Source organism: Vulpes lagopus, chromosome 5, assembly GCF_018345385.1.
Source record: "Vulpes lagopus strain Blue_001 chromosome 5, ASM1834538v1, whole genome shotgun sequence".
Lineage (NCBI taxonomy): Eukaryota > Metazoa > Chordata > Mammalia > Carnivora > Canidae > Vulpes > Vulpes lagopus.
The window spans coordinates 66,187,163-66,212,463 of NC_054828.1; the positions used below are offsets into that span (position 1 = coordinate 66,187,163).

Here is a 25,301-nt window from a genome sequence, read left to right on the forward strand (position 1 = left end):
GAAACTCAACCTGTTTTCTAATCTTTTGTCTGTTGCCTCTCTGTCCTTTCTAAGTTCTACTCTTGCAACCTGGCTGCAAAGTGGCATAGTTTCCCTAAAGCTTTCTTTTCTTGATGGTCTTAAAGTTAGGCAGAAAACTCCCTTCTTTTTCAGGTTATTATGAACCATCACTGTGGAGAAACATATAGGGATAGTAAAAATGATAAATGCGGGTAAGTTCTACAGCTTACAGAGTATTAACTGTGCTGATCTTCAATTACAGATCTTGCCTCTCTCTGAATGATAATTAAAGTGGAGATGAATTTCTATCTTGAGTTCTTATTCTTAGGCCTTAAAAGCCTCTTCCTTTGATCTAATTCTGCCCTTATGACAAAATCAAGATAGAACATTGTGTTTTCATATCTTATTTCCAGTGTTCATTCATTCATCCACTCAGCATTTACTGCTATCTCATTTTATGCCAGACATTAGAAATATAAAGATGACTAACACACAAAATATTGTCTCTGACCTATGAACTAACTCAGTGTAGGAGGTAAATTATGAAGTTGATGATTACAACATAGTATGATAAACATCATTAAATAGGTAAATTCAGATTTCTATGGAGAAAGACAAGAAAAACCAAGACAACATGGTGATGAGTTAAGGAAATATCTCAACTACTCAAGGGTATTTGAAGTCACAATGACCTGAGTGCACTGAGTCTTGAAATATGAATGAGATCCACTCTTGGGTTGGATTGGGACAAGGTGGGATTGGGAGTGGTAACAGATGACAAGAAAATACATTAGTTAGTATGTCCTAGAAATAAGAGACAGCATGACATCATGATGATGTTAGAGAAAAATGAGGTGAAAGGGCATATAGTCTATATCTTAGAGTTTTGGAATTTACATTCTGTTTTTAGAGCAAGGGAATGATTTAGTTAGTTTGCATTTTAGAAAATAATCCTACAGATAGTATAGAGAAGAATATGTTTGAATAAATGGTTTAACAAAGTAGCTAAATTCTATTGCAGTAATCTAGAAAAGACACGAGAAAGCAGTAGCCATGGAAACTGGAGGACAAATTTATTAAAAATAGCAATAACCATAATAATTTAATGGATATACAATATTTAAAAAGTAAATTATGACATCAAAAACATAAAATATGAGAAGGGAAGTAAAAAGTAGAGTTCTTACATGCAATTGAAATTAAATTTCCATACAAACAAAAATAAAATAAATTAGGGTGCTATGTTTAAAGCACTTAAAATAGACTTTAAGTCAAAGACTCTAAGCAGAGACAAAGAAAAAGTCATTATATAATGGTAAAAGGCTCAATTCATCAATAGGATATAACAATTGTAAATATCTATGCAGACAAAAATGGAGCACCTAACTGTAGTCAGCAAATGCTAACAAATCTGAAAAGAAAAAAAAGACAACAGTACAATAATATTAGGGGATTTAAATACACAACTTTCAACAATGGATAGAATATCCTCACAGAAAATCAATCAGGAAACACTGGACTTGAAATATACTTTATTCCAATAGACCAAACAGTATATACAGAGCATTCCATCCGATGGCAACAGAATGTACATTCTTCTCAACTGCACACAGAACATTCGCTAGGGTATACCATACATTAGGTCACAAAGGAAATACAAGCAAACTTAGGATTTAAATCATACCAAGTATCTTTTCCACCATAATGGAATTAAACTAGAAATCAATAACTGAAAAAAAAACCTGGAAAATTCACCCATGTGCAAATTAAACAATATACTCCTGAAGAAATCAAAATTATCTTGAAACAAAGCAAATGGAAACACAACATGGCAAAACTCATGGGAAGTAACAAAAGTAATTCTACAAGGGAAGTTTACAGTGATAAATCATTATATTAAGAGAAAAGAAATATCTCAAATAAACAAACTAACTTCGAACCTCAAGAAACTATAAAAAAGAACAAAATAAGCCCAAACTTAGCATAAGGTAAGAAATAACAAAGATTAGAGCAGAAATAAGTTAAATAAAGACCAGAAAAAAATTTGAAAAGTCAATGAAACTAAGGGCTGGTTTATCTGAAAAGATAAACAAAATTGACAAATCTTCAGCTAGACTAAAAAAAGAACAGTCAAATAAATTAGATCAGAAATGAAAGAGGAAACGTTACCATTGATACCAAGGAAATACAAAGGATCATAAGAGACCACTATGAAAAACTATATACCAACAAATTGGATAACCTAGAAGAAATAGATACATTCCTAGAAACATACAATCTACTAGACTGAAACTCAAGGAAAGAGAAAATCTGAACAGACTAATAACAAGTAAGATTATTGAATCAGTAATCAAAAACCTCTCAACAAAGAAAAGCCAGGACCAGATTATTTAATATTTAAATATTCTAACAAATATTTAAAAAATAATTAATGCCAATCCTTCCCAATGCTTCCAAAATATTGAAAAAAAAAGGGGGGAATACTCTCAAACTTATTCTGAGACCAGCATCACCCTGATACCGAAATAAAATAAGGACACTATAAGAAAATAAAATTAAAGGCCAAATTCCCTGATGAACATAGATGCAAATATTCTCAACAAAACATTAGCAAACAAATTCAACAGCACATTAAAATCATCACACACCATGATCAAGTGAGATTTATCCCTAGAATGCAAAGATAGTTCAATATGCACAGATCGATAAATGTGATACACCACATAAATAGAATGATAGATAAAAATCATATGATCATCTCAATAGATGTAGAAAAAGCATTTAACAAAATTCAACATCTTTGCATGATAAAAACTCTCAAGAAATTAGATATAGAAGGAATGTACTTCAGCATAATAAAGGTCATATATGACAAGCCCAGAGCTAACATCATACTGAACAGGGGAAACTAAAAGCTTTTCCTATAAGATCAGGAGCAGTACAAGTGTATTCACTCTCACAACTTCTATTCAACAGTACTGGAAGTCCTGGCCAGAGCTATCAGGCTACATAAATAAATAAATAAATAAATAAATAAATAAATAAATAAATAAAATGCATCCATATGAGAAAAAAGAAGTAAAACTATTTCTGTTTGCACATGATATGAATTTATTCATGCAAAATCCTAAATAATTCATCAAAAACCTGTTAAATTAATCAACAAATTAATACACACAACTCAAGCTGCATTTGTATATATTACCAATAAGCTATCTGAAAAATAAAGAACAAAATCCCATTTACAATAGCATCAAAACAATAAAATACTTAGGAGTAAATGCAACCAAGGAGATGAAAAAATCAGTACACTAAAAACTATAAGACTTCGATTAAATAATTGAAGACAGAAATAAATGAAAAAATTATCCCGCCCTCCTGCCCATCCACCACCCCTAGTTCGTTTCCCCGAGTTAGGAGTCTTTATGTTCTGTCTCTCTTCCTGATATTTCCCAACATTTCTTTTCCCTTCCTTTATATTCCCTTTCACTATTATTCATATTCCCCAAATGAATGAGAACATACACTGTTTGTCCTTTTTTTGTCTCTTTTTCCTTTGTTCATTTGTTTTTTCTTAAATTCCACATACGAGTCAAATCATAAGGTACTTGCCTTTCTCTGACTGACTTATTTCACTTAGCATTATACTCTCTAGGTCCATCCATGTAGTTGCAAATGGCAGGATCTCATTCTTTTTTTTTTTTTCTAAGTAATATTCCAGTGTGTGTGTGTGTGTGTGTGGTACATAGATTACAAGAATTAATAATTTTAAAGTTTCCATATTACCCCAAATAACCTAAAGATCACTGCAATACCTATCAAGATACCAATGGTATTTATTACATAAATAGAAAATTACAATCCTAAAATTCATATGGAACCACGAAAGACCCTGAATACCCAAAGCAATCTTGAGAAAACAGAACTAAGCTGAAGGCATCATACCTCCTGATTTCAAACTATATTACAAAGCTACCATAATCAGAATATTATGGTATTGGGGGATCCCTGGGTGGCTCAGTGGTTTAGCACCTGCCTTTGGCCCAGGGTGTGATCCTGGAGTCCTGGGATCGAGTCCCGCATCGGGCTCCCTGCATGGAGCCTGCTTCTCCCTCTGCCTGTGTCTCTACCTCTGTGTGTGTGTGTGTGTGTGTGTGTGTGTGTCTCATGAATAAATAAATTAAAAATCTTTAAAAAAAAGAATATTATGGTATTATCATAAAAATAGATACCTAGATCAATTTAACAGAGTCAGGAACCCAGAAATAAACCCAAAAGTTTAATGATGGAAAAAAGATAGTCTTTTCAATAAATAGTGTTGGGAAATTTGGATAATCAAATGCAAAAGAATGAAATTGACCCTCATCTTATGCCACGCACAAAAAGTAACTTGAAATGGATTAAAAATTTAAGTGTAAGAATGAAATCCTAAAGCTCTTAGAAGAAAACATGGGAGAAACACTCCTTGACATTGGTGCTCACAGAGATTTTTTGGGATATGACAGAAAAACATAAGAAACAAAAATAAAATTACAAAGTAGGACTATACCAAACAATGAAATCAATAAAATAAAAAGACAACCTATGGAATTGGAGAAAATATTTGCAAACCATCTATCTGATAAGGGGTTAATATCTTGTAAATAAGGAACTCATAAAGCTCAAAAGCAATAAAAAAATCCAATCAAAAAGTTTGCAAAAAACCTAAACAGATATTTTTACCAGTAAGGCATACAAATGGTCCAAAGGTATATGAAAAGATGCTCACCATCACTAATCATCATGGTAACACAAAACAAAACCACAATGAGATACCACCTCACACCTGTTAGAAGGGCTATTATCTTTATTATTTTTTAGAAGGTTTTTTAAAATTGAAGTATAATCAACATACAGTGTTATATTAGTTTTAGGTGATAAAGTAATGATTCAACAATTCTCTACTCAGAGCATATTAAGATAAGCGTACTCTTAATCCCCTTTATGTTTCATCTATCCCCCCATCCTCCCCTCTTGCAGTTGCCAATTTTTCCTCTGTTTTTTTTTTAAGATTTTTTAAATTTATTTATTCATGAGAGAGAGAGAGAGAGAGAGAGAGAGAGAGAGAGAGAAGCAGGCTCCATGCCAGGAGCCCGACGCGGGACTTGATCCCGGGACTCCAGAATCGCGCCCCAGGCCAAAGGCAGGTGCTAAACCACTGAGCCACCCAGGGATCCCCTTTTCCTCTGTTTTTAAGTCTGTTTTTTTTAAATTAATTTTTATTGGTGTTCAATTTACCAACATACAGAAAAACACCCAGTGCTCATCCCGTCAAGTGTCCACCTCAGTGCCCGTCACCCATTCCCCTCCAACACCCGCCCTCCTGCCCATCCACCACCCCTAGTTCGTTTCCCCGAGTTAGGAGTCTTTATGTTCTGTCTCCCTTCCTGATATTTCCCAACATTTCTTTTCCCTTCCTTTATATTCCCTTTCACTATTATTCATATTCCCCAAATGAATGAGAACATACACTGTTTGTCCTTTTTTTGTCTCTTTTTCCTTTGTTCATTTGTTTTTTCTTAAATTCCACATACGAGTCAAATCATAAGGTACTTGCCTTTCTCTGACTGACTTATTTCACTTAGCATTATACTCTCTAGGTCCATCCATGTAGTTGCAAATGGCAGGATCTCATTCTTTTTTTTTTTTTTCTAAGTAATATTCCAGTGTGTGTGTGTGTGTGTGTGGTACATAGATTACAAGAATTAATAATTTTAAAGTTTCCATATTACCCCAAATAACCTAAAGATCACTGCAATACCTATCAAGATACCAATGGTATTTATTACATAAATAGAAAATTACAATCCTAAAATTCATATGGAACCACGAAAGACCCTGAATACCCAAAGCAATCTTGAGAAAACAGAACTAAGCTGAAGGCATCATACCTCCTGATTTCAAACTATATTACAAAGCTACCATAATCAGAATATTATGGTATTGGGGGATCCCTGGGTGGCTCAGTGGTTTAGCACCTGCCTTTGGCCCAGGGTGTGATCCTGGAGTCCTGGGATCGAGTCCCGCATCGGGCTCCCTGCATGGAGCCTGCTTCTCCCTCTGCCTGTGTCTCTACCTCTGTGTGTGTGTGTGTGTGTGTGTGTCTCATGAATAAATAAATTAAAAATCTTTAAAAAAAAGAATATTATGGTATTATCATAAAAATAGATACCTAGATCAATTTAACAGAGTCAGGAACCCAGAAATAAACCCAAAAGTTTAATGATGGAAAAAAGATAGTCTTTTCAATAAATAGTGTTGGGAAATTTGGATAATCAAATGCAAAAGAATGAAATTGACCCTCATCTTATGCCACGCACAAAAAGTAACTTGAAATGGATTAAAAATTTAAGTGTAAGAATGAAATCCTAAAGCTCTTAGAAGAAAACATGGGAGAAACACTCCTTGACATTGGTGCTCACAGAGATTTTTTGGGATATGACAGAAAAACATAAGAAACAAAAATAAAATTACAAAGTAGGACTATACCAAACAATGAAATCAATAAAATAAAAAGACAACCTATGGAATTGGAGAAAATATTTGCAAACCATCTATCTGATAAGGGGTTAATATCTTGTAAATAAGGAACTCATAAAGCTCAAAAGCAATAAAAAAATCCAATCAAAAAGTTTGCAAAAAACCTAAACAGATATTTTTACCAGTAAGGCATACAAATGGTCCAAAGGTATATGAAAAGATGCTCACCATCACTAATCATCATGGTAACACAAAACAAAACCACAATGAGATACCACCTCACACCTGTTAGAAGGGCTATTATCTTTATTATTTTTTAGAAGGTTTTTTAAAATTGAAGTATAATCAACATACAGTGTTATATTAGTTTTAGGTGATAAAGTAATGATTCAACAATTCTCTACTCAGAGCATATTAAGATAAGCGTACTCTTAATCCCCTTTATGTTTCATCTATCCCCCCATCCTCCCCTCTTGCAGTTGCCAATTTTTCCTCTGTTTTTTTTTTTAAGATTTTTTAAATTTATTTATTCATGAGAGAGAGAGAGAGAGAGAGAGAGAGAGAGAGAGAGAGAAGCAGGCTCCATGCCAGGAGCCCGACGCGGGACTTGATCCCGGGACTCCAGAATCGCGCCCCAGGCCAAAGGCAGGTGCTAAACCACTGAGCCACCCAGGGATCCCCTTTTCCTCTGTTTTTAAGTCTGTTTTTTTTAAATTAATTTTTATTGGTGTTCAATTTACCAACATACAGAAAAACACCCAGTGCTCATCCCGTCAAGTGTCCACCTCAGTGCCCGTCACCCATTCCCCTCCAACACCCGCCCTCCTGCCCATCCACCACCCCTAGTTCGTTTCCCCGAGTTAGGAGTCTTTATGTTCTGTCTCCCTTCCTGATATTTCCCAACATTTCTTTTCCCTTCCTTTATATTCCCTTTCACTATTATTCATATTCCCCAAATGAATGAGAACATACACTGTTTGTCCTTTTTTTGTCTCTTTTTCCTTTGTTCATTTGTTTTTTCTTAAATTCCACATACGAGTCAAATCATAAGGTACTTGCCTTTCTCTGACTGACTTATTTCACTTAGCATTATACTCTCTAGGTCCATCCATGTAGTTGCAAATGGCAGGATCTCATTCTTTTTTTTTTTTTTTTCTAAGTAATATTCCAGTGTGTGTTTGTGTGTGTGTGTGTGTGTGTGTGTATCTTTATCTATTCATCTATGGATGAACACTTGGTTGCTTCCGTATCTTGGCTATTGTAAATAATGGTGCAATACACATAAAGGTGCTTATAGATTGCCAATAGACACACGAAAAGACGTTCACCATCATTAATCAACAGGGAAATGCAAACCAAAACCACAATGAAATACCACCTTACACCTGTCACGGTGGCTAAAATGAAAAGCAAAAGAAACAAGTTTTGGGAGAATATAAAGAAAAAAAACCTTCCTGCACTGTTGGCAGGAATGCACACTGGTATAGCCATGATGGAAAGAGTATAGAGGTTCCTCAAAAAATTAAAGATAGAATCACCATAGGATCCAGTAATTCTACTAGTGGGTATTTACCCAAAGGAAACAAACAAAAAACAGTAATTCAGAGGATATATTCACCTTTATGTTTATTGAAGAATTATTTATAATAGCCAAGATATAAGAAGCCCATTATTAACAAGACAAATGATAACAAATGTTAGCAAAGATGCAGAGAAAAGGACACTTATGCACTGTTGGTAAGAATTTAAATTAATAAAGTCACTATGGGAAAGAGGAAGGAGATTCCTCAAAAAATTAAAAATAGAATTATTCTAAGATTCAGTAGTACCAATTCTGGGTATATATCCAAAGGAAATAAAATCACTATCTCAAGGACGTATCTGCATCCTCATGTGCATTGCAGCATTATTCACAGTAGCTGGGACATGGAAACAAACTGTTGAAATGTTCTAAGTATTTGAATCGATAAAGAAAATGTGAGATTTTCATATACAATGTGTACACACACAAAAAAAATATACACATACATGCAATGGAATACTATTTAGTCATTAAAAAAGAAGGAAAGTCTGCCATTTATGACAACATGGATGGACTTTGAGGGCATTATGGTAAATGGAATAAATCAGACAGAAAAAGAGACACTGTATGATCTCACATATGTAGAATCTAAAAATATTGAACTCATAGACACGGAGAATAGAATAGTGGCTGCTAAAGGTTGAGGAGTGGCGGAACTGGGGAGACGTTACCTAAGAGTACTAACATCTAGTGCTAAGTGAGTAAGTTCTGAGGACCTAATATATAGCACAGTGACTATAGTTGGCAAAACTTCATTACATACTTCAGAGTTACTAAGAGAATAGATCTTAAATACTCTCTTAAATACAAAATAAAAACAGTAACTATATAAGGTGATGGAAGTGTAAACTACCCCTAGGGTGGTAATCATTTTACCATATGTAAATGTATCAAACCATCACATCATATATTTTACATTTATACAATATTATACTTCAGTAAAGCTGAGAAACACACACACAAAAGCAGTGGATCAATACAGAGTTTAGAATGACAGCTACCTCTGAGGTGCCCGGATGGTTCAACGGACTAAGCAGTTAAGTGGTCCACTCCTCATTTTGGCTCAGGTTGTGATCTCAAGGTCGCGAGATGGACCCCCACCTCAGGCTCCACATTGGGTGTGGAGTCTGCTTAAGATTCTCTCCCCCCCTTTCTCTCTCTCTCTCTTAAAAAAAAATTAGGACAACAGTTCCTTCCTTTGGGAGCAGGTTAGGGATGAAAGAGGAGAGGAACAGTCATTTCAAGGGATGTTTCTAATAAATTCTTCAGTTGAATGGTAGATTTCTGGATATTTGTTATATTAATATGCATTCTAATTTATGTATGTGTTACTTAAAACATTTTGTATTTATCAAATATGTTTTTGTGATAGATAAAACACATAATAATAGTAATGTTATTTTATCTTCTTGGTAGGTGAAAATACTGTAGGAAGGAATTGTATATTATTTTCTTTCCCTCTATTTCCTGCATTTTGTTTCCTTTTCAAGGTGACATACTTTAATTCTTTAAAAAAATAAATTTATAATGTTATAATAGTTGAAAGTACTCCTGAGAAGAAAGAGAAAAGTGATTTCTTAGTTTTCTGTTTTCCAGAAATTATAAGCTCCATTAGTGAGGGCTGTACCTAATTGTGTATGATTGTTTTTCAAGTACATTTGCTGTGCTCAAATAGATAATTGTAACAAAAATCCAATAATTAGTAAATGGATTTTGATATAAGCATTAAGCTTATTGTTAGGCACAAATTAAAAAAAAAATGTATCAGGAGCTACTTGACATCAAAAAAGAAAAGAGCAGGACCATGTCAGCATACTTAGAAACACACTGCAACTATACATTTTAAAAATAAAGTTTTAATTTAAAATGATTAGTTTAGGGATCCCTGGGTGGCGCAGCGGTTTGGCGCCTGCCTTTGGCCCAGGGCGCGATCCTGGAGACCCGGGATCGAATCCCACATCGGGCTCCCGGTGCATGGAGCCTGCTTCTCCCTCTGCCTGTGTCTCTGCCTCTCTCTCTCTCTCTCTCTGTGACTATCATAAATAAATAAAAATTAAAAATAAATAAAATGATTAGTTTATTCAAAATGCACAAGTCCTCAATATAAAAGAAATCGAATTTTTTTACCCAATTAGTGAAAGCACATAGTCAAAATACCAAAAAGTGAGGTAAATTGTTTTTTACTAGAAGCGTAATAAATCCGAAGCAAACTCCGTCAAATGTTAGTCATTGAGAACATCAATCTGTACAATGACTCTGCTGTCAACTTCAGGTTTGAGGCTTACTCATTTCAGAAGCAAGAAAGCCATGAGTCATATTTTACCCAAGAGACACTTGAGAACACATATTCATGCTGTTACCCTCATAAATTTCTTGACAATTTGCCTCAAGGTCAATTGGCAATGAAATAATAGAAATGTTAAATTTTGAACAGATTATGTGAAGGTGGATTTAATGAATATGTAGCCTGCACTGTCATTTGGTCTCATATACATATCCATTGGCAAATATGAGGCAGCCTGCAAAACTAGTAAAACACACAATAGTCCTGAAGTACTCTTAATAAGTAAGTGCATGACATATAAGCACCAAAAAATATCAGTATATCTGATTCCAAATCATTTTTTTTAAAGGTTAGCTTTTGGAGTTTAAAAAAAAAAGTTTTATATCCAAAGAAGCATAATTCATTAGTTCATGATACCTACCTAAATTTTATTATATCATGCATCATATTTATTTAAATACCATGATGCAAAAATGGTAATAATGCAAAATTGCCTAGAAGTTATTCCCCTCCCTGCATCTACCTCTCAAAATAGTTCTCTTTCATATTTACTTTGGACCTGGCCATGTGACTTACTGTGCGTGTAGTAGTCGGTGCAGGCTATCCTAACAAAATACCATAGACTGGGGGGCTTAAACAGCAGAAAGTAGTTTTTTCACACTCTGGAGGCTGGACGTCCAGGATCAAGGTGCCAGCATGGTTGCATTCTGGTGAAAACCTTTTTCCTGACGCGCAGAAAGCCACCTTCTGCGGGCTCACATGGCTTTTTCTTAATGCACATGTGCAGACAGAGAGATACCAAGCTTTGTGGTGTGTCTTCACACTAGGGCAGCAATTCCATCAGACCTTGCCCCTACTCTCCTAACCTAGTTACCTCCCAAAGGCCCCATCTCCAAATACCATTACATTGAGGGGTAGGACTTCAACGGATTTGGGGTGGAGACCCAAACATTCAGTCTGTAACACTGGCCGATGCAATAATAGCAAATAAGAAACAAGTGGGTATTTAAAAGCCATTTGTGCATTTGATAACCTCTCTTGGGAGCCCTGCCATCACTACCCAACCCAAGCTGGCCTGCTGCTACAAAGGAACATGTGGCTTTGTTCCATCATTGTTCTTGCTGATCCAGACTAGCTCGGTCATGAGTAAAATGACCTTAGAGCTGAGGATTAGTCTCACCACTCTCTGAGGCAATTATAATCACAGATTACCACCACTCTCCACACCTCATTGGGCCTTTCAAATATTAACTTAGTATTGTGACTTAGGCCCACATATTCCTCCTTGGACACTGTGATATTCATTAATGATCACCTTAAACAGTTCTACTACCAGAGTTCTGCCAAAAGAAGCTTCCTTTAGTCTAGCATTTGATTCACAAATATTTATCAACAACTCCTACAAGGAAAGAGTTCAATAGACTAAAATTAGAGGCACAACAATGGGGCAAGACAGAGCTCATGCATTCACAAAGTATGTAATTCTTTGGGAGACATCAACAAGAAAAGGTGGCAAATTACAATACTCTTGTGGTAGCTTTTCTCAACTGCAATGATCTGAACCAGCAAATACAGAAATGACTTGAGTGACTATTTCCTCAATTGTCCCAAATATGTTACATAAACATTATACACCTCAATACAAAGGAGGTATGTTAATTCAGTCCATTCTAAGACTCATGGCATTAAGTTGTAATCAAACTCTAGTTGGGAAAAAAGTCTATGGTAATAAATGGCTAATAGCCATTGTATTAGGAAGTATAATCAAATCAGCCTGAGAAGATTATAAATGTATTTTTCTTGAGTCTTTATTGGTGAACATGAGTACTTAAGTGAAAAGAAAAGAGAAAAATAATCCAAAAAGAATATTTTGGGGGTGCCTGGCTGGCATAGTCAGTAGAGCAGACAAGTCTTGATCTCAGGGTTGCAAATTCAAGCCCCATGTTGGGCATAGAGCCTGTTTAAAAAGAAAAAAGTAAAAAGAAAAAAAAATAAAGAATATTTTGTACAAGTTTTTGGTAAAAGAGATGCTAGTACACCTGGAGAACTGGTAAATCTGGCTCCCTCTTTCTGATAGTTAGCCAAGGATGCCCCAGAAAATGTCAGAGCAAAGTCCAACAGAGACTAAAGTCACTTGGAAGAAGTAATAGACATAATGAAAAACACAGTTTCATCTTTATAAAGTGTTTCCAATATTAAATTCAGTGTTATAAGAAATGGATGCTATGATTTTTTCATTGTTGCTGACTTACGTCCTTCTAGGCTATATTAGACAGTTATTTACTATTTCCATGATTTTAACCTACATTAAGGAGAAAAATGTATTAAATAAATATTAATATAAAATGCCTTCCTGCTAAAAATTACAAAGGACTATCAGTAGACAATAAAAACCCCATATTCACTGGCAACTTGTCTAGTCCATAAGAAACAGTGCATCACTGTACTGAATTAGGTTTAATTTTGTTCAACATCCCGGAATTCTTATCTTCCATATTTATTCCATGTTGATAACATGGTCTTACTAGAATATTTCAGAAGTAGCCTAAAGAAACAACTGAATCTATTTGCCAACTACTGTCAAAAAGAATAGCTCAGTATTAATTTTGCTAAACCTAACTCATCATTTTTGGTAGATATTCTTCTATATCTAGATATAAAATGCTAAATATTCTATCCAACAGGTTAGCTTCATTATACGTGACACTGTGATGTAGAAAAATCATCCTGACATGCTTATTACATCACTCCAAATTCTAAATTTTTTAAGAGCCTTGTAAGTTATTTTATGATAGAGGTGATAGAAACTTCCTGACTACAAAAAGTCAGGATCAACTCTTTTATGCTTTGGAGTCCAGAATTCTGCAGCTTTATTAAAGCTTTGGTTCAAATAGCTGACTAGATCCAAAACTGCATTTGAATTAAAGTTCTTGGACTACTGTAAAGTACTCTTGCAGAACCATATTGGTATAGAGATGGAACATCCCTTCCTCCAGGTAAGAATACAAGTAAAGCTATGATTTTACATACTAATGTCATTTTTCCATTGTCTCACACAATTAGAATATAAAGCAGATCTATCCTATTGCAATAGGTGATACAGAACTGCCAGCCACTTCAGCCTTGATTGTTTGCTATCCAACTTTAGTCAAAAGTCAGCTAATAGATCAAGATATTTCTATAGAGGAGAGGTCTTCTGGGGGGAAAGGTTAAATAGGTGATGAAGATTGAGGAGGGCACTGGTGATGAGCACTAGGTGTTGTATGTAAGTGATGAATCACCAAGTTCTACTATGGAAACTAATATTACACTGTATGTTAATTAACTGGAATTAAAATTGAAGCTTTAAAAAGAAAGGTGTTCCTGCAAATTTGCATTTGGATATAAGCTCTCTGCTGCAAGCACATGATGATGAAAAATATATCTGAAAAGGGAAAACCAAAATAAATAACTAAACTAAATGGTAATGGTAATGGTAATAATAATAGTAACAATAATAAACATCTCCACTGACTACAAGCACAGTGTGGTAAAACATGAGTCTGCTGGCCAGTCTTAAAAACTGTGTGAAGGTTTCTCAAAGAATTAAAAATAGAGCTACTGTATGACCCAGCAACTGCACTGTTGAGGATTTACCCCAAAGATGCAGTGAAAGACTGAGACACCTGCACCCCAGTGTTTATAGCAGCAATGTCCGCAGTAGCCAACTGTGGAAGGAGCCTCGGTGTCCATTGACAGATGAATAGATAGAGAAGATGTGGTCTATGCAATGGAATATTCCTCAGCCATTAGAAACGATGAATACTCACCATTTGTTTCAATGTGGATGGAACTGGAGGAGGGTATTATGCTAAGTGAAGTCAGTCAATCGAGAAGGACAAACATTATATGGTCTCATTCATATGGGAAATATAAAAATTAGTGAAAGGGAATAAAGGGGAAAGGAGAGAAAATGAGTGGGAAGTATCAGAGAGGGAAACAGAATATGAGAGACTCCTAACTCTGGGAAATGAACAAGGGGTAGTAGAAGGGGAGGTGGGCGGGGGGCTGGGGTGATGTGGTGATGGGCACTGAGGGGGGCACTTGGTGGGATGAGCACTGGGTGTTATGCTATATATTGGCAAATCGAACTCCAATAAAAAATATAGAAAAAATTAAAACCTAAAACAGACAGTAAAAAGCCAAAAAATAATAATAAGTCTGCTGGAATCTGGAGCCAGAAGCAGTCAATGAAGCAAAAGTTCATGTTCTGTGTAGTAGAGGGAGGACTTGAACAAGTGTTCCATGCAAGATCAGAGATGAGACTCACCCACTGATGCAAGCCAGGTGCCAGTCTAGGCCTGTCTTCCACTCCCTCAATTCCTCCTGAATGGAAGAAACAAAAATAAAACCGTTGCCCATCACCACCTGGGGCAATATTTTTTTACACTGAAGCCAAAGAGACACAGGCAGAACTTTGCAACAAAAATCAAATGAAGCTAGTCCACGGCTTATGTCTAGATTTCTATGATTTCACACAACCACAGGATGTGGAGGAGTGAGAACTCTCTTACACTTTGAAAACTGATTTTTGAAGCGATGCATATCTTATAATCATTAATTCCTCTCCTATGTACCCGTTTGTGCACAAGAAGACAAGTAAAGAATGTTTGTAGCTACATGGAAATAAGAGTTTTAAAAAATTGGAAACAATTCAAATGTACATCAATAAAAGATTAGATAACTAACGTATGTACATTCTTGTTAAAATGTCTATATTACCCAAAGCAATCTATACATTTAATGCAATCCATATAAAAATGCCAAAAGCATTTTTCACAGAACTAAAACGAAGAATTCTACAATTTGTATGGAACCACAAAAGACTCCACGTAGCCATAACAATCTTGAAAAAGAAAAGCAAAGCTGGAGGCCTCACAATTCCAAACTTGCAAGTTATATTACAAAGCTGTACTGACCAAGACAGTGTGGTACTGACACAAAAACAGATGCACAGATCAATGGAACAGAACAGAAAACTCAGAAAGGGACCCACAACTATATGGTCAATTGATCTTCGACAAAGCAAGAAAGAATATCCAATGGAATAAAGATAGTTTCTTCCACAAATGGTATTGGGAAAACTAGGTAGCAACATGCAGAATGAAACTGGACCACTTTCTTACACCATATACAAAAATCGATTCAAAATGGATGAAAACTTAAATGTGAACCAGGAAACCATCAAAATCCTAGAGGGGAACACAGGCAGAAACCTCTTTGACCTCAGCCATAGCAACTTCCTACTAGACATGTCTCTGGAGGCAAGGGAAACAAAAGCAAAAATAAACTATTGGGACTTCATCAGGATAAAAAGCTTCTGCACAGCAAAAGAAACAATCAACAAAACTAAAAGGCAACCTACTGGATGGGAGAAGAGATTTGCAAATGGCATCTGTGATAAAGTGTTAGTAGTCAAAATCTATAAAGAACATATCACACTGAACACCTCAAAAATTAAAAATCCGTTTAAAAATAGGCAGAAGACATAAATAGATATTTTCCCAAAGAAGACACAGATGGCTAACAAACACATGAAAAGATGCTCAACATCACTCATCCTCAGGGAAATACAAATCAAAACTAAATGAGATCACCTCACACCTGTCAGAATGGCTAAAATTAACAGCACAGGAAATAACAGATTTTGGTGAGGATGTGGAGAAAGGGGAACTCTCTGCACTGTTGGTGGGAATGCAAACTGGTGCAGCCACTCTGGAGAACAGTATGGAGGTTCCTCAAAAAGTTAAAAATAGGACCATTCTATGATCCAGCAATTGCACTACGAGGTATTTACCCAAAGGATACAAAAACACTAATTCAAAGGGACACATGCACCCCAATGTTTACAGCAGCATTACCCACAATAGCCAAATTATGGAAACAGCCCAAGTGTCCATGACTGATGAATGGATAAAAAAGAGATGGTATATATATATAATATTATATATATATATATTATACACATATAATTATACACATATACATTTAATATATATAATATGTATATATATAATATATATACACACATACACACACACACACACACACACAATGAATGTTACTCCGACATAAAAGAAAAGAATCAAATCTTGCCATTTGCAACAATGCGATTGGAGCTAAAGAATATTACACTCAGCGAAATAAGTCACAGAAAGACACATACCATAGGATTTCACGCATATGTGGAATTTACAAAACAAAACAGATGAACATAGGGGTAAAAAAAAAAAAAAAGACTCTTAACTACAGAGAACAAATTTATGGTTACCAGAGGAGAGGTGGGTGGGGGGAAAAGGTTAAATGAGTAGCAGGGATTTAGGAGGGCCCTTGTGATGAGCATTGGGTGTTGTATATAAGTGATGAATCATGAACTTCTACACCTGAGACTAGTATTACACTGCATATTAACTAACTGGAATTTAAATAAAAACCTGAAAAAATATGTATATTCATGGAATGGAATATACAGAGTTAAAATGGAATATACAGAGTTAATATATACACAGCTAAACTATATGTTTGAGCCAGCTCAAATAAAGCATATGGCAAAAGGATTAATCAGTATGATGCCAATATATGAAGTCTGATAACTCATAAAACTTTATGAAATATTATATATAGAAGCACATATATGTGTGTGTGTATATATAAAGTATAAAACTAATAATAAGAATAACCCTAAATTCAGCAAGTCCATTATTACAGGGAACAGGTAAGTGAAGAAGGGAAGGGAGAAAAGCATGGGTCTCCCTCTGCATCCATGAATCGTGAGTCCTTAAGTACTAGTAACTATATTATGCACATACTGTGTGCTTGGCACCATTCTAGGCACTGCGGATAAGCAATCAACAAAACGGACTAAAACTCCTGCCCTTACACAACTTATATTCCAGTAGAAAAAGAGGAGGAATCAGAGAAGAAACTTGCCTGACAAGTTCGGCACGAAGCAGAGTCGAGGTACACTGTAACCCATACCCAGATATACAGAGAAGAGTTATGATGCCAGGTTATTTTAACAGAACTCTCGGGTTAGGTGGGAGAGGGGATACATGCACTATATATGGATTCGTGTCTCCAAGAACTTCTAAGCAGCCTATACCACTCTGAAAATAAGTCATTAAAGAAGGAATGGAGAGGCAAAAGATAAAAAGTAGAAATACTAGTTTCCCTAGAAAATCTCCAAATCCCCAATCAACTTTTATCTAGGGGATAAAAAAGAAAAAAGAAAACACTGAGAAAAAAAAAAAAACAGGTGCTTCTCCATATGCTTTCTCCTCTACCTCCTGTCTGCGATGGCCAATACCATGCATCCACTTGGCCTGGCTACGGTGCCAGCTGTTGGGTCGGCCAATAGCCTCGATAACCGCTGCACAGGTATTTTATAGAAGTAATTCACATTTATGACCAATTGACTTGAAGTGAAGAAAATTGCCCTTCACAAGGGTGAGCCTCATCCAATCACCAGAAGGCCTTAAGAGTGAAAACTGAAGTTTCCCAAAGAAGAAAGAATTCTGCCTGAGTCTCTAGCCTCCTGGCAGGCCCTACGAATTCTGGACTCAAGACCAAAACATCAGCTCTTACGTGAATCTCCAGCCTGCTAGCCTCTCTGCGGATTTCAGACCTGCCAGCCCCTGTAACTGCATAAACCAAGTCCTTAAAACTAATCTCTCAGTGTTGCTTCATTGTAGAGCTCTGACTGATGCAGAGGACACAGCACGGAGTCACAGAGAATTGTTCTCAAGCCTTAAAACCCAAGGGAACTTGTTCTGCTAAGTTGCAAATTTGCTTTAGACCAGTGACCCTTTTTTTTTTCCCTTCAAATTTCTTCCTTTTTGAGGGGGAATATCTATTCTATGTCTGTCCTACTGTTTTATCTTGGAAGCAGATGACTTGCTTTCTGGGCTTCACAGGTCCACAACTGGAGAGGAACCTTGCCCCTGAGGGTCTATACCCCAAGTCACACCCTTTAACCGATTTAAATAGAATTTGTTTTTTGTTTTGTTTTGTTTTTATTTAGATAGAATTTGGACTTAGAGGTGAGGCTACAATGGTTTACACTTTGGAGGACACTGGGATTGGATTGGGAGAACGTATTTTTTACATGGGAAGGACATGACTTTGGAGAGGGTCAGAGGTTGAACTGTGTCCCTAAAAAAAAAAAAAAAAAAAGTACATTTAAGTCCTCACCTCCAATAGCCTATTTCCTTATATTTGGAAATAGGGCCAATAAATATGTAGTTAAGGTTATGCTGGAGTAGGATGGCTCCTAATCCAGCATGACAGGTGTCCTTATAAGAAGACGAACAGATAAGATACAGAAATACAGACCGAAAGCCACGTGAAGACTGAGGCATGGATTGGAGTCACGTTCTCACAGCCTGGGGGGGGGGGGCTGTCAGAAGATAGAAGAGGAAAGGAAGGACCCTTTCCTTTTGAAGCTTCCAAGAAAGTACAGAGGACACAAAGCTCTCGTTTCAGACTTCAGATCTCTAGAGCTGATAGAGATTAAGTTTCTGTTGTTTTTAGCCACGTAGTTTGTAGTAATGACAGCCCTAGGAAGAGCTCAATAAGGGTTTATAGTCTACCAAGTAAAGTTTTATGTAAGTTCGCCTGATTCTCATACTAAACAAGCGAAGGAAGCGTTATTATTATTGTTATAAAGCCCATTTATAACTCACTTAACAGAGCCTCTTATAGGTTATGTGACTTATACACAATTTGCAAAGCAAGTTACCTGTGATGCTGAGCCTTTGAGCTAAGAGTTCCAACACCTACCCTCTACAGCATTGGGAGCTTGGTATTCTCTGTTTATCTTTTAGATAGATCTGTGTGTGTGTGCGTGTGCGTGTGTGTGTGTGTGTAGGTAGGTAGGTAGGCAACTGCAGAAGGAATTTAATAGACTTTTCAGCAATTCATGGAGCACATCAGATAATGGGCTAAAGGAACAGAGACTTTTTGATGGTAACCTGATTTGCATATTCCCAAAGGAAAACTGAGAAGTAGGTGAATATCCAATGGACACAGTGAATTAGAATAGCGCCTACATATTAATATGTGCAAGCCTGATTCTGAATATCGGCACATCTCATAATAAAAGTTGAATAGAAGAGTCTACTAAAAACGTGATAAGAAATCTATACATACTCCACTTTAAAAAACCACTGTCTTAATTGTCAGGGTCTCAAAACTTAAATTTTAAAATCCTTGTAAGCCAAATAATTGTTTTATCTCTGCAGAGCATGCAGATTATTTCAAAACTTAAATGAATATAGTTCCTATTTATATGCATATCTTTATTTTACTCATTTTTACATTTCTGTAATTAGTGAAACTACAGCCACTTAAACGTTAAGTTATAAATTATGAACGTGTCAGCATGGTTTTAATGCATATCAAACTGAGTACTGGCAACACTCTTCTTCTTTAACCTTGAGAATTTAAATGTACCTAAGCAAGTCCATATGCGGAGAGAAGAACAGGACTATATACATGAGAATAAACGGACACACAAATTTTAGCAATGTCAAGGGTCAATCTAGAAAATATCACCAGAGAATTACACCTTAAATGCCAGTGCTTATTTAGCTATACTTCCACATAAAAATGTATTAAGACATAAAATATGATTTCCCATTCAAAAAACAGTAGGAACGCTAATAACCATTAACTCTATTGTCCTCCAGTAAATGAAGACTTTGGTGTTAGTGCCAGGTCTCCCAATAGCTGTTGTTACTTTCCCTCTCTGGACTCTGGTCCTTGCACATAATGTGATGTTCTCCTAGATGCCTGCTAGCTCCAAATTCCAATTGCAAAATCACCGATCACTGACTGACATTTAATTGTAATTCAAAAGAAATATAAATGAAAAACCACCACAATAAAACTTAGCTTTTAATATTTACTCGTCTTTATCACTTGAGTGATAAATATATATATAATAAAATTATACAACCTCTAAAACCAGTTTTCTTGACCTTGGATGCTTGCTAAATTAAGATAACAATGTCCAGACGCTCTAGAAAAAAACAGGACTCTCTACATAAATTCTTCTAATTTGCAGCTCTACTGGCTTAAACAATCCCTCTCTTTATCCTGGGAATACAATGCAGAATATGATCACCTTATAAATGTATAGATATTTTTATTTTTAGAAACCAGCTTTGAAAACTGTAAAATTTAGTAAGTGATGTCTTTAATCACGTCTCAACTATACAGATAGTATCACCTGCAATGTAACTGTCAATAACTTCTTATCTTGTCATAATACAATCCCTAACATTTTGGGAAGAAATTACCTAAGCCTCATGAAAAATTAATTTATTTTTACAATTTTTCCAGTGAAGTACACACAGAAATTTATAAAACATGATTTAAAATGAGAAAATCACTTATTTTTGACATTGTTATATAACATCAAATAAAAATTAAATTTTAGTGATTAAAGATTGTGTTATTTTCAAAACGTCAGTGTTAAGCAAACATTAAAATTTTCCTTACTAATGAAGACTTGGCATGCTTTATAATTTTAAGTAATTATGATTAATATATCTTTCTAGCCAAGAGGCTTAAGAATGACAAGTCAGTTTTAGAAAAACATTTAAATCCTATTTCCATCGAAAGCAAGCACAGAATACCTCATTAGCCTTAACTCTATACAACTCAAAAGCAAAATCTTTAGAAAAGGGCTAGTCAATATTTATAGGTTCTTTTCATTGTTTTCCTTAAGCTTAGAACATGAAATCAGCTGATATTAATGGAAAAAAAAAAAAAACCCACGTCTATAATCTAAAGAATAGCCTAACATGGGTACAATTTGTATTTTTTAAAAGTTACCTGGATGGAGAACAGAAGTTTTCTACTTCTCGCAGGGCTCAGAGCTGAGAACAGAGGCAACTGATCATTAACTTTTAGCCAGAAGCAATCTTGCAAACATACCTCAAGAGACTCTTTGCTTTTCCCTTTCCTCTCTCTTCTCTCAAATAGGGGAAAGGTAGCCCTCTATTTTCTGGAAGAACTTGCTTTGACAGGCACAATGAGTTCAGACTTTCACAGTAAAGTTAACTTGGCTTCGATCATATCCCAGCTCACAGAAAGCAACCATTTCTGTCAACTTGAACTGCTAAATTTAATCTTCTAATTCTTTTTCTCTGAGTTGATATACCACATTTTCAAGTGTATTTACCACCACGTGATTTCAAATTGTGTATAGAAAACAATGCAAAAGTCCTATAATATATAAATTAATGTGCCAGTGACTCTTCACTGAGTCTAGGACTAGATAATTCAGTAAGGTATGAACAATAATAAAGAGGCCAAGGTCAGGAGCACCGGGGTGGCTCAGCTGGCTAAGTGTCTGCCTTCAGATCAGGTCATGATCCTGGGGTCCTGAGATGGAGTCCCAGGATCAAGTGCCGGATGAGCCTCAGGGGAAGCCCTCCATGAGGCTCCCTGCTCGGTGGGGAGTCTGCTTGTCCCTCTACCCCTCCCCTCCAATTCCCTCTCATGTGCTCTCACTTGTGCACACGCACGCATGTGCATTCTCTCTCAAATAAATGAAATCTCTGAAAAAAAAAAAAAAAAAGGAGGCCAAGGTCATGTGTTGAATTTCTCAAGCAGTTAGCTTCCTTTTGTTGTTTAATCATAAATCATATTCTGTATTGACCAGCCATTCTGTAAATGCATGTCCTCCATCAGAAAGGGTCCTAGCGTATGAGTGTGACAGTTATTCTGATAGTGAGTCAGTGTCACCATCTCTGATTTGAAGAAATTACACTAACCTTTGGAGAAATGAAGAGCTATCATTTACTGGGTGTTTCTCATATGCTAGGTATTATTTTACCAAACAATTTATATCCATGACCTCTTTCTCTAAGCCATAAAATATAGGCATTATGATACATGCTAATGAGGACACTGAAGCTCATAGTTTTGATTACTCATATGTAAGGTCATTTGTCTGATAAATATTGGGTCCTGGATTCCAATTCTAGTTTGGATTCAAATCCCTGTTCCTCTCCAGTGAACAGCAGGCCATCCTACCCATGGTCAGTGGGTGAGGGGAATTCGATTCCTCACATAAAAGATGTTATTATTTATACCCAAGCATTAAGTGATAGCTAGCTGTAAAATATGCTGCTCAAATATTTTATTTATTTGTTTGTTTATCTATTTATTTAATTTTAAGTAGAATCCACACCTAGTGTGGAGCCCAACACAGAGCCCTAACTCAAAACCCTGAGATCAAGATCTGAGCTGAGATCAAGACTTGAGCTAAGATCAGAAGTGGGATGTTTACTCGAGCCACCCAGGTGTCCCCCAAACATTTTAAAGGGCTGCATTTCTAAATGCATATACTGGTTACAATAACCAAATAATAACATAAATAATCTCTGGACATTTCCACTAATTTATTTAATGAAATAAAGTAAATGCCTATATACATAATACGGCATGCAATTATTCTGTCTCCTTTATTAAAACTAAGTTCAAAAAATAAAATAAAATAGTTAAGAAATTTTGCCTAATGCAAAATTAGACATACACTGAAGCTGAAATACACAGAACATATTGTACTATGGATTTCACATTTATGTAGTATATACGATAACCAAAAGCAGAGAACATCTTTACAGACAATCTTCAAATACCTCTGTTCCAGAACAGCACAGTGTTTAGTAGCTAACAAATGTTCAATTATATTTACGTGGGGTAAAAATTACCTGACATGATATAGATAATTAATCAATTAATAACTTCATTTTGTACTCTGTAGATATACCTCAAAGTAGATTCATTTTCAAAAAAATGGAAGAATAAAATTTCAATAAAGTCATGTGCTTTATCAACTGCTTTAATATATTACAAATATGATAATAAGACTCAATTTTACACAAAGAAATAATTATCAACTTTATTAAGTAAAGCATGCTATTACTTGTATCGAGAATGCTACGTTTGAAAAGCTCTCAAATGTATAATTTATATTTTCCACTAGTATTATTATAAAAGTTCTACAGCTAAACAAAATGAGAATTACAGACACATATCTAAGTTTGATATGTAAAAACTATGTCATCAAGAAGGTAACTTAACATAAGGCCCATAAAGATTAGAGTTGGGAGGAGGCTGTACAATATATTTTGTACTCATTTTATATGATTTGGCTTATTGTTATCACAATATTAAATCCTTGAAAAATTACTATCCAATGGATAGAACCCATAGTCTGTTAAGAAAGTCCATCAGAAAAATTTAGAGAGCTCTTAATTATAAATATTTGCTTTTTCAATGTAGAATTTATTTTTCTTCATATAAGATATTTCTCCCACCAAATTATTTTATCATCTTAAATATGCACTTTTAGCAGATCTACCAAAAAAGTAAAAAAAATTACCTAATTTAAAATTAGCATTTGCTGAAGTAGAAAAAATGGCAAATATAACTAACTGTCTTTAACGTGCAACTTTGGACACCTATGTAATCACAGTAAAACATTCAACAAGTTGGCTTTTTTTCAAACGAGAAATGTATCTTAGTTAAATCACAAAGAAATCATGTTCTTAAAGTTGAACAACTGAATTCTGTGGGATGTGAGATAAATACTGACAGTCATGTTTGCTACACAAACCTTTGAGAATAGAAAAGCCACGTGCAAAACAGACTTGTTCATCACAAGCCCTGGGGAGAAAAAGGGCTGAAGGTGACTAACCTTTGCCAAGGTTACAAATTCTCAAGAGCAATTTAAAAAATATGGTAATGTGAGACTTCTTTAAATTCTAGTTTCTAGAATTCTTCAATAATGTGGGGACAGTAAAGAGAGGGAATATAGTCTCAGGGGAAAACCTTGATGAATAGCATGTGTGCTCTTGGAATAGGTTATTAATTCTGTGTTTGAAACATGACAATAAGTTCTTGGCAATGAATTTGTTTATAGCATTATTCCCAAGTTCCAAGCAGCATTTGTACATTTCCCTTGTGAGATTTTGATGTTTTGTGTATTATGACTAAGGAGTGAAAACTGAATTAATGTGGAAAGCCAAAGTTTGTCATCTGAATAAAATGTGCAAGAAATTCCACAGAGCAGAAAGTTCAGGTATATACTTAGGGTGAGAAAAGCAGGGAACTAGTCAGAGGCAAAGAAAAAAAAAGAGAAAAAAACCCAAATGCCTCCCAAACATGATAGGAATCTTCCAATGAATTGCTTTTCTCATCCCAATAAAACTTTTTATCTTATTCTTTTCCTGGGAAAGAGTATCATAATCTGAACACTCATTCTGCACAACTGATTATGATCCTATCATTTTTCTGAATTCCAGAACTATAATGGAAATAAAAATAATACAGAAGAAACAATCCTCAGTTAATGATCCCTCAGAGTTACAATGTAAAAAGGAATTTTTTTTAAACCTTGATAAGCAGAAAAGGGAAAAAGTCTTCAGTTAAATTTGCTTTCACAGAATAATTCCTTTAAGGTTTCAATGATTCCTTTAAGGTTTCCTGCCACAGGAAAATACAACGGGAGCCAATGCAGTCCTAAACACAAAATATACAAGTATTCATCCATTTCAACAGATTCCCCCCTTTTTGCTGATGACAGTGACCCACTGGTTGAACAGAATTATTGGAGAGTGATTTATGTATATGGAAATACTTAAGACCCTTCCTTCTTTGTCTGTCATCCAGTCAATAGGATATCCTACCATATGGGGCACCTGGGTGGCTCAGGGGTTGAGCGTCTGCCTTCAGCTCAGGGTGTGATCCCGAGGTCCTGGGATTGAGTCCTGCATCAGGCTCCCTGCAGGGAGCCTGCTTCTCCCTCTGCCTGTGTCTCTGTCTCTCATGAATAAATAAATAAAATCTTAAAAAAAAATTTTT

General features: G+C 35.5%; 1 protein-coding gene across 8 annotated transcripts in view; it reads right to left on the bottom strand.

The window, feature by feature from the left end:
• Positions 1-25,301, bottom strand: part of SLC16A7 (solute carrier family 16 member 7) — a 180,851-nt gene that overhangs the window by 99,790 nt on the left and 55,760 nt on the right. For 3 of the 8 annotated variants that reach the window (XM_041755825.1, XM_041755824.1, XM_041755823.1), the window contains exon 2: positions 14,695-14,750. The exons of 3 other annotated variants lie outside the window; for them this stretch is intronic. The gene's annotated coding sequence lies outside the window, so the exon portion shown is untranslated. Of the gene's footprint in view, positions 1-14,694; positions 14,751-21,260; positions 21,383-25,301 lie in introns of those variants that run through there. 2 more of the 8 variants (XM_041755822.1, XM_041755831.1) reach the window with 2 other exon arrangements.